Genomic DNA, 14,054 nt, shown 5'->3' on the forward strand with positions numbered 1-14,054 from the left:
ATAGGGCAAAAACAGAAATAATAAAGTAAGATAGTGTTAATAGGTTCAATGTCCATTTTGGAATCAGATGATAGAGGGGAACAAGCTGTTCCTGAATTGCTGAATGTGTGCCTTCAGGCTTCTGTACCTCCTTCCTGATGGTAACAATGAGAACAGGGCATGCTCTGGGTGGTGTGTACTTAACAATGGACACCACCTTCCTGAGGCCCTGCTCCTTGGTAATGTCGTGGATACTGCGGAGGCTAGTACCCAAGATGGAACTGACTAATTTTACAACTTTGGTTAGCTTTCAATCCTGTGCAGTAGCTCCCCCTCCCCCATACCAGACAGTGATGCAGCCTGTCAGAATGCTTTCCACAGTACCTTTGCAAAAGTTTTCGAGTGTTTTACGTGACAAATCAAATCTTCTCAAACTCCTAATGAAATATAGTTGCTGTCTTGCCTTTTTGATACCTACGTAGATATGTTGGGAGCAGGTTAGATCCTTAATAAGGCTAATCACTGCCACTGGGGTATAGTCTGCCAACAGTAGCTCTTCAGTCTGGGGCCAGTCCAGAAGGTCTTTAGAGCTTCTGTTGGTGTTTCTGTAGCACTGGGTTTTTACAGGATGGGTGTGCTAGCCCCATGCTCAACCCTTTTGCAGCTGGGCTTTGGATTGTCCATGACGGACTTGCTGTAAAAGCCAGAAATTTGAGAGTCGGGAACAGATGTGAGTGTAGTCACTATTGCCAAGGAGAAGGTGTTTGGGAAGCTGAAAGGTCTGAAATTACATAAGTCACCTTGACCAGAAGGACTACACCCCAGGGTTCTGAAAAAGATAGCTGAAAGGATTGTGGAAGCATTAGCCATGACCTTTAAAAATCACTAGATTTGGGAATGGTTCCAGAGAACTAGAAAATTGCAAATGTCACTCAACTCTTTAAGAAGGGAGGGAGGCAAAAGACAGAAAATTACAGGTCCGTTAGCCTGACCAGTGATATGGAAAATGTTGGAGACCATTACTAAAGATGAGGTTTTGGGGTACTTGGAGGCATATGATAAAATAGGCTGAAGTCAGCATGGTTTCTTTAAGGGGAAATCTTGCCTGACAAATCTGTATGAATTCTTTGAGGAAATGACAGGCAGGATATAAAAAGGAGAGTCAGTGTTTATTTGGATTTTCAGAAGGCCTTTGACAAGCATCCACACATGAAGCTGCTAAACAAGGTCAGAGCCCTGGTATTACAGGAAAGATGCTAGCATGGATGGAAGACTGGCTGATTAACAGAAGGCAAAGAGTAGGAATAAAGGGAGCCTTTTCTGTTTGGCTGCTAGTGGCTCGTGTTCTGTATGGGTTGATGGATCCTCAACTTACATATTATATCTCGATGAGCTGGCTGAAGGAATAAGCCATAGATTATTTTCCAAACAGGGAGCAAATTTAGAAATTGGATGTGCAAAGGGACTTGGGAGGCCTAATGCAGTTTTCCCTAAAGACTAACTTGTAGGTTATGTTGATAGTAAGGAAGGCAAGTACAATGTTAGCATTCATTTCAAGAGGACTCAAATATGAAAGCATAAATGTAATGCTAAGGCATTATAAAGCATTGGTCTGACTACATTTGGAGAATTGTGATCCTTTCCCATGTAAGAAAGGATGCGCTAGTATTGCAGGGTATTCCAGAGGAGGTTCACAAGAATGTACTTAGGAATGGTAGGGTTAATGTATGAGGAGAATTTGATAGCTCTGACCTATACTCACTTGAGAATGGATGGGGGGGGGTGGTGAAGATATTGAAACCAATTGAATGATGAAAGGTCTTGACAGAGTGGAAGTGGAAAGGATCTTTCAAATAGTAGGAGAGTCTAGGACTAGAGGGCACAGCCTCAGAATACAAGGACATTGCCTTGGAACAGAGATGAGGAGGAGTTTCTTTAGCCAGATGATGATGAATCTGTGCAATACATTGCCACAAATGTCTATGGTGCTGAAGTCATTGGGTATATTTAAAGTGGACATTGATAGGTTCTTGATTAGTAGGGGCATCAAAGGTTATGGGAAGAAGGCAGGAGAATGGGATTGAGGGGGAAAATAAACAGCCATGATTGAATGGCAGAACAGTCGATGGACCAAATTGCCTAATTCTGCTCGAACATCTTGTGTGTTTTATATGTAAGAGTTCACCCAAGTTATCTAGGCTGAGGGATTTCTGCCTCAAAAGCTCTACCAACTAGAAGTTTTGTGACTGGTATTTTGTGACAGGGGCTGCAAAATTGGCACATCTTGTATAGCCACTACCTCTGAATGCCAACAGAATGAGCTTAGATGCTGCCTGTGCAAAGTTGATGTTCTTCCTATGACCTGGGTTTCCTTCTGGTGCTCCAGCTTTTTTCTCCACTAGTTTGGAGAAAGTAAATTTGTAATTTACTTTGGGAAGCATGGTGGTGTAGTGGTTAGCATGACACTATTACAGTACCAGCAACTGGGTTCAATTCTCACCACTGTCTGTAAGGAATTTGTATGTTCTCCACGTGGGTTTTCTCCCACATTCCAGAGACATACAGGTTAGTAGGTTAATTGGTCATATGGGTGACCATTTGGGCGGCATGGTCTCATTGGGCCAGAAGGGTCTGTTGATGTGCTGCATCTGTAAATAAATCTGTTTTATTATTGTCACATGGTCCAAGGTACAGTGAGAAATTGTGTTTTGCATGCCATCCATACTATCATTACATCACATCAATATATTAAGGTAGTACAAGTGAAAAGTAAAAACAGAATTCAGAATATAGTATTACGGTTATAGAATAATTGCAGTGCAGGTAGACAATGCGGTGCAAGGCTGTGACAAAGATTGAGATCGAGTTATACCGGATTGAGAAGGATATACTGGCTTTGGAGGCAGTGCAGAGGAGGTTCACCAGGTTGATTCCAGAGATGAGGGGGGTTAGACTATGAGGAGAAATTCAGTTGCCTGGATTGTGCTCACTGGAATTCAAAAGGATGAGAGATTATCTTATAAAAATATATAAAATTATGGAAGGGATAAATAAGATAGAGACAGCAAAGTTGTTTCCACTGGTAGGTGTGACTACAACCAGGGTACATAGCCTTAAGATTTGGGGGAGTAAGTTTAGGATGGAGATGAGGAACTGCTTTTCCCAAAGAGTGGTGAATCTATGGAATTCTCTGCCCAATGAAGCAGTGGAGGCTACCTCAGTAAATATATTTAAGACAAGGTTGGATAGATTTTTGCATAGTGGGAGAATTAAGGGTGATGGGGAAATGGCAGGTAGGTGGAGCTGAGTCCATGGTCAGATCAGCCATGATCTTATTGAATGGCGATGCAGGCTCGATAGACCAGAGGACCTACTCCTGCTCCTGTTTCTTATGTTCTTATGTCCTATTCACTGTAAGCTTCAGGGAGAGGAAGTAAGTATAGTAAGGCATGATAGGTGGAAGGAAAAAGAATTTGTATGACAAAAGAGTTAATAGTGCAAGGTAATAAATGTCTGTGGAAAGAGACCTGGCTACAGCAGGAACACTTCATAGAAATTGGGTGTATTTAAGGCAGAGATTGATAGGTATCTGAGTAGCCAGGGCATCAAAGGGTTTGGTGAGAAGGTGGGGGAGTGGGACTAAATGGGAGAATGGATCAGCTCATGATAAAATGGCGGAGCAGACTCGATGGGCCAAATGGCCGACTTCTGCTCCTTTGTCTTATGGTCTAAACCTGATCCAAGACAAGAAAGAAAGTAGCAAGGTAACAGAAATGAGCAGAAATCCTTTTGGAAGAAAGCAGAACTTGTTTTAAGTGGGCAATCCTTGTGAAAGTGGGTATGATCAAGGGATCATACTGCCCATAACTGTTAATGTTTTCATCCAGTTGGTAGATTTAAGTAACAATGACTTTCAGAATGTTTTTGAACTTTATGCCTTTTTATTCCACTTCAAATTCAGTCAAAATATTAGCCAAATTGGTAAAAATTTTGTTTCCTTTTGAATTTTGAAAGCAAAATGTTTAAATTTGTAAAGTATTTCAAGTAAATAAATATACCAAAATTGTTCTGAAATAGACTAAGATAGTTGAACCATAGAGGGAACACTCACAACACACTGGAGGAACTCAGCAGGTTGGGCAGCATCCGTGGAAAAGATCGGTCGACGTTTCAGGACGAAGGGTTCCGGCCCGAAACGTCGACTGATCTTTTCCACAGATGCTGCCCGACCTGCTGAGTTCCTCCAGCGTGCTGTGAGTGTTGCTTTGACCCCAGCATCTGCAGATTATTTTGTGTGAACCACAGAGGGAATACATTTTATCAGAAGTTTTTACTGATAAAGGGAGGTAATGTTTGGGAAGAAACTTCTGAAAAGTACGATAAAAATACAAATATATGAAAAAGGAGCAATGTAATCTCACTTTGCCATTTAATAATTTGGCTAATTTACTCTTGGGCTCAACTCTCCTCTCTTGTCCAATACCCATAATCGACTCCTCCTTGGTCCAAAAAAAAACCCAACTTCAACCTTGCATGTTTTCCATGACATGACATGACTTTTAAGGCTCTCTGGGCAGAAAATTCCAAAAAGAGAAATTTGTCCTTGTCTGTCTTCACAGCATACACCTAGCAAACATTTTACAAGCCTGTTTTTCAATAAGATTATTTCTGTCTTTTCAGCTGGAGACACAACTAATAAGCTGCAACCTCATAACTCCAGTGACGATGCTCAATCTCGACGTCCACTGCTGTCTGTGTGATATTTGAATATTCTCCCTGTCACCTGTCTCCAATTTCAAGTCTTGCTCCAAAGGAATTCAGCAGGTAGATTACTTGGTCATCGTAAATTAAAGTATACATGGGTGCTGGAATCTTGTGAGAAAGGTGGGTGACAAAAGGCCTGTTTCTGTGCTGTGTGTTATATAACCAAATAAAACTTTTAACAAAAATTGATCCAACATGTATTATTATTTTCTAAAAGTCCTTTCACCTAACAAATTCCAGCATTTTCATAATGTCAGAAATTACTCAATGACATGTATTAAACAAACTAACCTGTAGTTTGTGAATGCAGCAGGCCAGGCAGCAACTGACGAAGGGTCTCGGTCCGAAATGTCAACTGTACCTCTTCCTATAGATGCTGCCTGGCCTGCTGCATTCACCAGCAACTTTTATGTGTGTTGCTTGAAATTCCAGCATCTGCAGGTTTCCTCGTGTTTGCGTAACCTGAAGTTTCCTGTTTTCTGTCTCCCTCTCTTGAATAAGGAGATTGGAGTGAGTTTATGTTAGTGCTTTCTATCTTTTGGGACCTTTTTCAGAATCTAGGAAAAGAGAGATAAAGATTACTCTTTGTTACATATATAGTGAAATGTGCCATTTGTGTCAAAGACCAACACAATCCTGGGTCACAAGTGTTGCCATGCTCCTGCCACCAATATGGCATGCCCACAACTTATAAAACTAACCCATACATCTTTGGAATGTGGGAGGAGATTCATGGAGTCTGTCTATGCAGCTCCCTCATTTAAGATCCTGGGAACTTGACAGCCTTTATTGCCGTCAGTTTTTCCGAGTACTTTCCCTCTGCTGATAATAGTTTTGAGTTTCCGGTGGCGTGGTGGCATCAGCACTGGATTCTGAGGCAGATGGTCCTGAGTTCGAATCTGAGCAGCAGTAGTATCTGCGTGGAAGAAAGGGCTTTTGTATCTTGCCATGAAAACGCTACACAATAGGGTTGCCATCAGTCGATTGTGACTTAATGGCACTCAACAACAACAACAACAATTCTCCAATATCATTCTCTAAGGGACTAGTTAATTTTAATCTGTTGTTGAGTTCTTACTATGTGCTTTTATTCCTTGCTAGTTTGTTCTCTCAGTTTATTTTCCCCCTCCATATTTTTAAGTCTTTTTCCCAATCGTTTTCCCTACCACTAATTTTGGCCTTCCTGTGTTTGATCCTATACTTCAATTCAATACTGATCCACCTCAGCTGTTCATTTCTCAAAAGAAAGTATCTTTTAAGAATTTAGTGTTCATAAATGTCTACCACTGGTGACCATACCTTCTTCTCATCTATTCTCCCAGTCCAGTTTAGTAACTCTTTCTTCGTATCATTATAATTATCTTAAGTTAAATTTAAGACATTTTCAGACCTAAGTTTCTTACTTTCAAGCCGAATGTGAAATTTTATCATGAATCCTTATTTAGAGTATCCTTTGCTATGATATATTTCCTCTACCAGGACATATAACTTTTCCTTTTTTCCCCAAGCTTTGCAACTAATAGTGCAGAAGACAAAGGATGCTTAAAAAATGCTTAAGTTACAAAGACAGCATTCATGAGAAAATGTGAGGTAAAATTTACTGCAGAGAGGATCAAGCAAGATCAAGATGAAGCAATTCAAATTTAGTTCACTAGGGATCAAAGATTCAATGTGGCTTAGCTAGCAAAATAGAACACTGTTTTGCTGTAGTCTATTTGAATATACTGGAGTTTACATAGAAGTCAAATAAAGGGAGTCTTTGGATAAAAAGTCTGGAGATGTTGAGTGGTTTGTTTAAGTAGTGGGGGGTGGGAAAGGTATTATGATGGGCATTATTGCAAAGGCTGCAAGTGTCAAAGTTAAGACATGGAGTTGAAGATGATATCTAACACTGCCAATAGACAAATTTTGTTGCAGAAGGTGTTTGGAGATTGTAAGTTTTGGGGTGTGAAGTGATAGTTTCCCTTGAATCAGAAGCCCAATGTGCATGTAATGTTCGGAAACTGAGTATGGAGGGGATGGGGGAAGAGAGAAATGTACAACACAGCAGACAGCTTGAATCAGTCAAAAAGAAGAAAATGAAAGCGGCTGAGTCAAGGATTACCATAAATAATAGGAGCAGAATTAGGCCATTTGGCCCATCGAGCCTGCTCCGCCATTCAGTCGTGGCTGATCCTTTTTTCATATCTCCTCCTCAACCCCAGTTCCTGGCCTTCTCCCCATTACCTTTGATGCCATGTCCAATCAAGAACCTATCAATATCTGCCTTAAATACACCCAATGATCTGGCCTCCACAGCTGCATGTGGCAACAAATTCCACAAATTCACCACCCTTTGGCTAAAGAAATTTCTCTGCATCTCTGTTTTGAAAGGGTGCCCCTCTATCCTGAAGCTGTGCCCTCTTGTCCTAGACTCTCCCACCATGGGAAACATCCTTTCTTCATCTACTCTGTCTACTACTACGACTACTACGTTGACTCAGGCCTAGGGGGCTGGCGCCGGGCACGATGACAGACTCTCCACTTCTCCCTCTCCCTTATCAGTGTGTTCAATTCATCTACATTAGCCGCATCGCTGTCTTCTAGGAGCGTGTTGAGGCCTACTCCGTGCAGGCCTTTCAATATTCGGAAGGTTTCAATGAATTCCAGCAAGTACAGACCCAGAGCCATCAAACATTCCTCATATGATAACTCTTTCATTCCTGGAATCATCCTTGTGAACCTCCTCTGAACCCTCTCCAATGCCAGCACATTTTTTCTAAGATGAGGGGCCCAAAACCGTTCACAACACCCAAGATGAGGCCTCATGACTGCCTTATAAAGCCTCAGCATCACATCCTTGATCTTGTATTCTAGACCTCTTGAAATGAATGCTAAAATGGCATTTGCCTTCCTCACCGCCGACTCAAACTGCAAGTTAACCTTCAGGGTGTTCTGCACAAGGATTCCCAAGTCCCTCTCCATCTCAGATTCCTGGATTTTCTCCCTGTTTAGAAGATAGTCTGCACATTTATTTCTACTACCAAAGTGCATGACCATGCATTTTCCAACATTGTATTTCATAGTCATAGTCATACTTTATTGATCCCGGGGGAAATTGGTTTTTGTTACAGTTGCACCATAAATAATAAATAGTAATAGAACCATAAATAGTTAAATATTAATATGTAAATTATGCCAGTAAATTATGAAATAAGTCCAGGACCAGCCTATCAGCTCAGGGTGTCTGACCCTCCAAGGGAGGAGTTGTAAAGTTTGAACAACAGGAATTCTGCAGATGCTGGAACTTCAGGCAACACACATCAAAGTTGCTGGTGAACGCAGCAGGCCAGGCAGCATTTCTAGAAAGAGGTAAAGTTGTAAAGTTTGATGGCCACAGGCAGGAATGACTTCCTGTGACGCTCTGTGCTGCATCTCGGAGGAATGAGTCTCTGGCTGAATGTACTCCTGTGCCCACCCAGTACATTATGTAGTGGATGGGAGACATTTACCAAGATGGCATGCAACTTAGACAGCGTCCTCTTTTCAGACACCACCGTGAGGGAGTCCAGTTCCATCCCCACAACATCACTGGCCTTATGAATGAGTTTGTTGATTCTGTTGGTGTCTGCTACCCTCAGCCTGCTGCCCCAGCACACAACAGCAAACATGCCACTTTCTTGCCCATTCTCCGAATGTCTAATTCTTTCTGCACCCTGCCTGCTTCCTCAACACTACCTGTCCCAACAAATCCATCTATTCCATCATCTAAATCATTTATAAACAGCGTAAAAAAAAGTGGTCCCAACACTGACCCCTGTGGAACACCACTAGTCACTGGCAGCCAACCAGAAAAGGATCTTTTTATTCCCACTCACTGCCTCTTACCAATCAGGCAATGCTCTAACCATGTTAGTAACTTTTCTGTAATACCATGGGCTCTTAACTTGGCGAGCAGCCTCATGTGTGGCACCTTGTTAAAGGCCTTCTGAAAGTCCAAATAAACACCATCCACTGCATTCCCTTTATCTATCCTACTTGAAATCTCCTCAAAGAATTCCAACAGGTTCGTCAGGCAGGATTTTCCCTGAAGGAAACCATGCTGACTTAACTACCTTGCCTCGTGTTACCAAGTACTCCATCACCTTATCCTTAACAATTGACTCTAATATCTTCCCAAACGCTGAGGTCAGGCTAACTGGTTTACAATTTCCTTTCTTCTGCCTTCCTCCTTTCTTAAAGAGTGGAGAAATATTTGCATTTTGCCAGGCCTCTGGCACCATGCCAGAGCCCAATGACTTTTGAAAGATCATTTCTAATGCCACCACATTTTCTAACGCATTCTTTTGAACCCTAGGGTGCAGATCCTCTGGTCCGGGTGACTTATGTACCTTCAGGTCTTTCCACTTTTTGGGAAGCTGGTTGAAGATGGGAGGAAGACTGTGTGTCAGCTAATATTGACTTGTGCTAATATTCATGATTTTACAAATGAAAGTTCTTTGCACCTGTGTAATAATTCTTAATAACTGATTCATTAAGCCAGAAACTATAATAATGTACCTGTACTTGAAAAAATAAAGGTTAAGTATAAAAAGTTTACATTAAGACTGCATTCAATGCAAATACTGTTCTGCATGTAAAGCATCATCTCACTTAGCCATAGGAAAGGGGGATTGAGTACAGTCCACAGATGTAATCTTCTCCATGTTAAAAATACCTGCCTTAAGGACTCCCTTACACAAGGAATATTAAATTCAGAAGTCTGGCAAATGTTAATTCCTATGAATGGTAGAACTAGTTTCCTCTCTCTCCACTTTTAACAGTTTTTCATTTTTATCAGTGTTATGTAATGTTGATGCCATTCCTTACAATATTGTGAGGTATGGTTCACGTCCGGTGATTTGTGTATTTTCTGGTTTTAAGACAATTTGTGACGTTTGTGACCAAGAGACAACTGTACATTTTTTCCATTAAACTGATGTGTTAAGCACTTTGATATGGGGGGGTGGACAACAAGAAGAGTGGTACTGTACGTTTATTATGTTACCAGTATGTGCAAACATTTAAATTTAAAATCTCGGCAAAGCCAATAATTATTGACAGCAATACTGTTTATATTACAGTATATAAACAAAATAGTTACATATCTTGCTAAAATCTTTTGTAATTGCGTTACTTGTTTTAGTAAAACGACTTAAGTTTCATGTTGATATAATATTTTGATTCAATGAGAATATCAAGACAAGACTATCAAATTGGAATGCTGATTTTATCAAATATAATCAACTACTGTTCACGGATGTTTTGTGCATCTAGTTAGTAAATTTACAGTGTCTTTGTTGCACTGGGTACCCAAATGCAAATGTAATAAAACCTTAATGTATTTAATTTTTATCGACTTGCCGAAGGGTGTCGGCCCGAAACGTCAATTGTACTTTTTTTTCCATATATGCTGCCTGGCCTGCTGAGTTCCTCCAGCATTTCGTGTGCGTCGCTCGGATTTCCAGCATCAGCAGTTTTTCTCGTGTTTGTAATTTTTATTCTATATTTTTTGTAAATACTGCTGTCCAGATTAAGCACAGTTGTATAAGTATGCTGTCAGGGCGTATCCTCAAGAGTTCTGGGGCAGTGAAGTATTTTTCAATATACTGCGTTATGCAAGAGCCCTGTACAAATATGCACGTCCCACTCCACAGCTTCGCCTGCGCTCGCGCTCTCGCTCTCGCCCCAGATCCGGATTCCGGCCGTGAAACAGAGACGCCACTGTCACGTGCTCCGTCTCGGCCCAGCGCGTCCCGTGATGCACAGGGCCCCAGCTAGCCCCACCCCCTGCGGGCGGCGTGCGCTCGTTACGTGACCCGCTCTCCCTTGGTTACCAGCTGTTCTTGCACGGGAGGGGGGGCGGGCTGGTTCCTAAAATGGCGTTTGTCTGATTTCCGCCGTAGCCGCCCCCCCCACTCCCCAATGTCGACTTCCACTCGGAGATTTACCTATCATACGTTTCAGCACTGCGATTGATTCCATGGGCGTCCACGGTCGGCAACGGGGGAAGGCGGGCGTCCATTTGTGGCGGTAGAAGCGCCGGTTTTAGAGGGATTGTCTTCCTCCTCCCTCCCCTCCCCGGTGGGGTGGTAATCCTCTTCCAGTTGCGTGGATGTGCAAGATGGCTCGGGGCCGCGGACAGCACTGAAGGTAACCGAATCACGCTGCGTGTTTGGACTTCTCCCCACTCCACTCCACTCTGTCTTGTCAGACTCCTCCGGCCCGGCAAGCCGTAGCTGAGTAATTATTTGATGAGGCCCAACTGCACTGTGCCCCGGCCCTTTTTTTTCTTGCAATGGTGGTTCCAGCTGATTCCTACTCACCTCCATCGCCTTCAAAACAACCCAAATGACCGCAGAATTACTATGGGGCGGTGGATTTTGATGTAGTTTTTAATTTAATCAGTGAGGGTCTATTCTAATCAGGTTATTTTAAGGGGGATTTCCAACTTTTCCCAGCATTTACTTTCCGGTGGAGTGTGGGTGAATTAGGTGGCGAATGAAATTTCTTTTCGTCCCTGAAAACACTTCTAGTAAATTCGACGTCACTGGGCCGAACCCTTTTGTTCAAGCCGGTGTCGAAGTAGTGACTATGCGCTTAACAGTACTTGGCATCCCATCCAATAACTATTAGAAGAGCCGAAAAGAACTACAAATCCATCAATAAAGATGTCCGTCAAGCGTCAGGATTGTTGGCAGCAATAGGATTAACCGTGTTTTTTCCTCTCTCTCGAAGAGACGTACGTACGATTTGGGCCTTTTTTCCCTCTAAGTTCTCGGCATGCCAGTTTTTTTTTAACATATATATATATATTTGATGTTCCCTTTTTAATAATAAACGTTAATGCATTAACGACGAAATGGATCTACCAATCGATCTCAAATATATTTGTTTCCAGACAAACTGACTTTGGGGTCCATTTTCTTAAAGCTAATGTTGGATACCACAGATTATCTATCTACTTATCTTATGTTAGCAGATTAGTAGTGTGATCAGCATCTACAGTTGACAACTGCCATTAGTTTTGTCTGCTTTTTAATTGGATTTGAAATATAAAATCAAACTTTGTAATGGAGCACTTTTAGATGGTAATATTCAGATTGTTTGAAACAAAATGTCCTTTTTAGTATATCTAATATTTTTAAGAAAGTGTATCTTTGAATTACCTAAATTTTAATGGAACGCTTGGTAACTATCAGTGACATTACTTGGCATTTCTGTATGTACAGTATTCTGTGAAGTTAGCTTTATATTGTCACAATTACAAAGTAATGATGCACATAAAAGTGAAATATAGGGTAGAGAGATTGAATGGGTTTTTTGGAGCATTTTTTTAAAAAAAAAGCGCTCGTTAATTTTGCAATATTTCTTGCCTCACTTCCTTAAAGCTGATGAAATAGGTTTGGAAATACTTTAACAATCTTTGAGTAAAGACTTTATTTCTGTATTAAAACAGCTGTAATCTTGATTATGAAGTTTAAATGCTTTATTTTTAGAACAAGAGTAGAAATTACTGTGCTATTGTATATCAGATATCCTTCGGCTTATTAACTGTGGCTTAAAATTTCGTAAGTGGGATAGAACGCCACATATATTTAGCTTTTTGATCTTTTACATGGCTACTATTTTGAATTATTCTGAAGCTGAACCAGTGGGTCCTGCAATACTTCCTATTCTTATTTGTATGAACTGTATAGTAATTAGCTAAAGTTAACCGTATAAATGAAACTTCATAATTTGTCATCTGATATTGAGTTAATTCATGCAATTAAAATATTTTGTTTTTTTAATATATTAATGTTTATTGCAATAATGGAGCGGAGGGTACTATTTCTCCCATTTTGTAAAGGGCCTGATACTTCTGGACTTTTAATGCTAAAACTAAAAAGTAGTGTTTATAATTCATTATAGGGAAAGCCCATAGAGACTTGAAGATTTTAATGTCCCTTTTTGATAATCCATTATAAAGCTGTTGATTGGCCAGAGAACATGTTATGGAGCTTCAGGTGCTGCAGACAGAGGTGGATGTCTTGCAAGGATCTTGAATGTCTTTGTTAAATCTTTACTGATTGCATTGAATAAGAAGTTGATTTGTTATGAGAGTTAATCAGAATGGTAGCAGTACTCTACCTGTGGGTCTATAAATGTTATGTTTCTCCCCAAATGCATAGCTCACATTCCCTGCAGGCTACTTCATCATTTACCCAGTTTTGATCACAAAATCATTTTTACAAATGAGGTCTAAACTGGCCCCTATGGATCTCCACTGGATACAAGTTTGTAGTTGATAAAACTGTTAACTGTTATCCATTGTTTCCTGCTGATAGGGCATTGTTGGATCTAGTTTGCCACTTTCCCATAGATTATTAACTAATTGGCAGGTGGATCTAAACCAATAGCCTTCAAAATGAAGTATCACCACTGAGTAGTAGTTGATGAAAAAAATCTTTGTTTCAAATATGTTATTTGATTAAAACATTTCATCTGTTTCTTAGCTTATCTACTGACATTGTTTTATAATCCCAAAAGAGTTCATCTGTGGTGCTTTTTGTTTCTCTCTCACCTTCACCACCCCCTCTCTGCCCATATCAACTTATTTAATCATCTTTAAAAAAAATCCTTGTCACTCCCTTAATTTTTACCCAAGGGAATACCAGCCTAGTTTATGCAGCCTATCTGTGTAACTCAGCTGCAATGTAAGTCAAGCATGCAAATTTCTGTGTCCAAATTGGAAATGGATTACAATGTTCAATGCCCAGGGCTGCAAGTGTGTGCCAAGGTGGCAATGCATTGTGGCATGCGAATGTTAGAGATTGCGCTTTGTTCTTGTAGCTTATCTTATTGTTATGTTTCTTCTTGAAGAGTATCAAGAGTTGATTTTTTTCAAGTTCAATTTGAGCTCCGTATAGAGCATTGCAAACTTTATAATTAGTTTGAAAATGTTAAATTAACTCTGAAATTTTAGTGGTTAATTGCTAGTGTCATAACGAGGATAAAATCTAAACTGTAAACAAGGCTTGTCGAAATTGTTTCTTTAATGTCATATTGAAACAGGCCCTTGGCTCATAGCGTCTGTGGTGACCATGATACTAATTTAAACCAATTTTATCTGCCTACGCGTGGTCCATATCCTGCAATTACCTGTCATGTGTATGTCTAAATGCCTTTTAGATGTTGCTATCATATGTGCTTCCACCAATTTCCCAGGTATCCACAACTCTGGGGTGGGGGGGGGAATAAAACCTGACACATAATCTTTAAACTCCATTTCACCCCAACCTCCTCTTTGA

At 40.7% G+C, this 14,054-nt stretch overlaps 1 protein-coding gene and 1 long non-coding RNA gene across 4 annotated transcripts in view; one reads left to right on the forward strand and one right to left on the reverse strand.

The window, feature by feature from the left end:
- LOC134349208 (uncharacterized) overlaps positions 1-10,832 on the reverse strand; it is a 12,156-nt gene extending 1,324 nt beyond the window's left edge. The window contains exon 1 of the long non-coding RNA XR_010018611.1: positions 10,713-10,832. This is a non-coding gene — a long non-coding RNA (uncharacterized LOC134349208). The remainder of the gene's footprint in view (positions 1-10,712) is intronic.
- Positions 10,108-14,054, forward strand: part of aff4 (AF4/FMR2 family, member 4) — a 109,582-nt gene continuing 105,635 nt past the window's right edge. For all 3 annotated transcript variants that reach the window (XM_063053193.1, XM_063053192.1, XM_063053194.1), the window contains exon 1: positions 10,108-10,914. The gene's annotated coding sequence lies outside the window, so the exon portion shown is untranslated. The remainder of the gene's footprint in view (positions 10,915-14,054) is intronic.

Source organism: Mobula hypostoma, chromosome 7, assembly GCF_963921235.1.
Source record: "Mobula hypostoma chromosome 7, sMobHyp1.1, whole genome shotgun sequence".
Lineage (NCBI taxonomy): Eukaryota > Metazoa > Chordata > Chondrichthyes > Myliobatiformes > Myliobatidae > Mobula > Mobula hypostoma.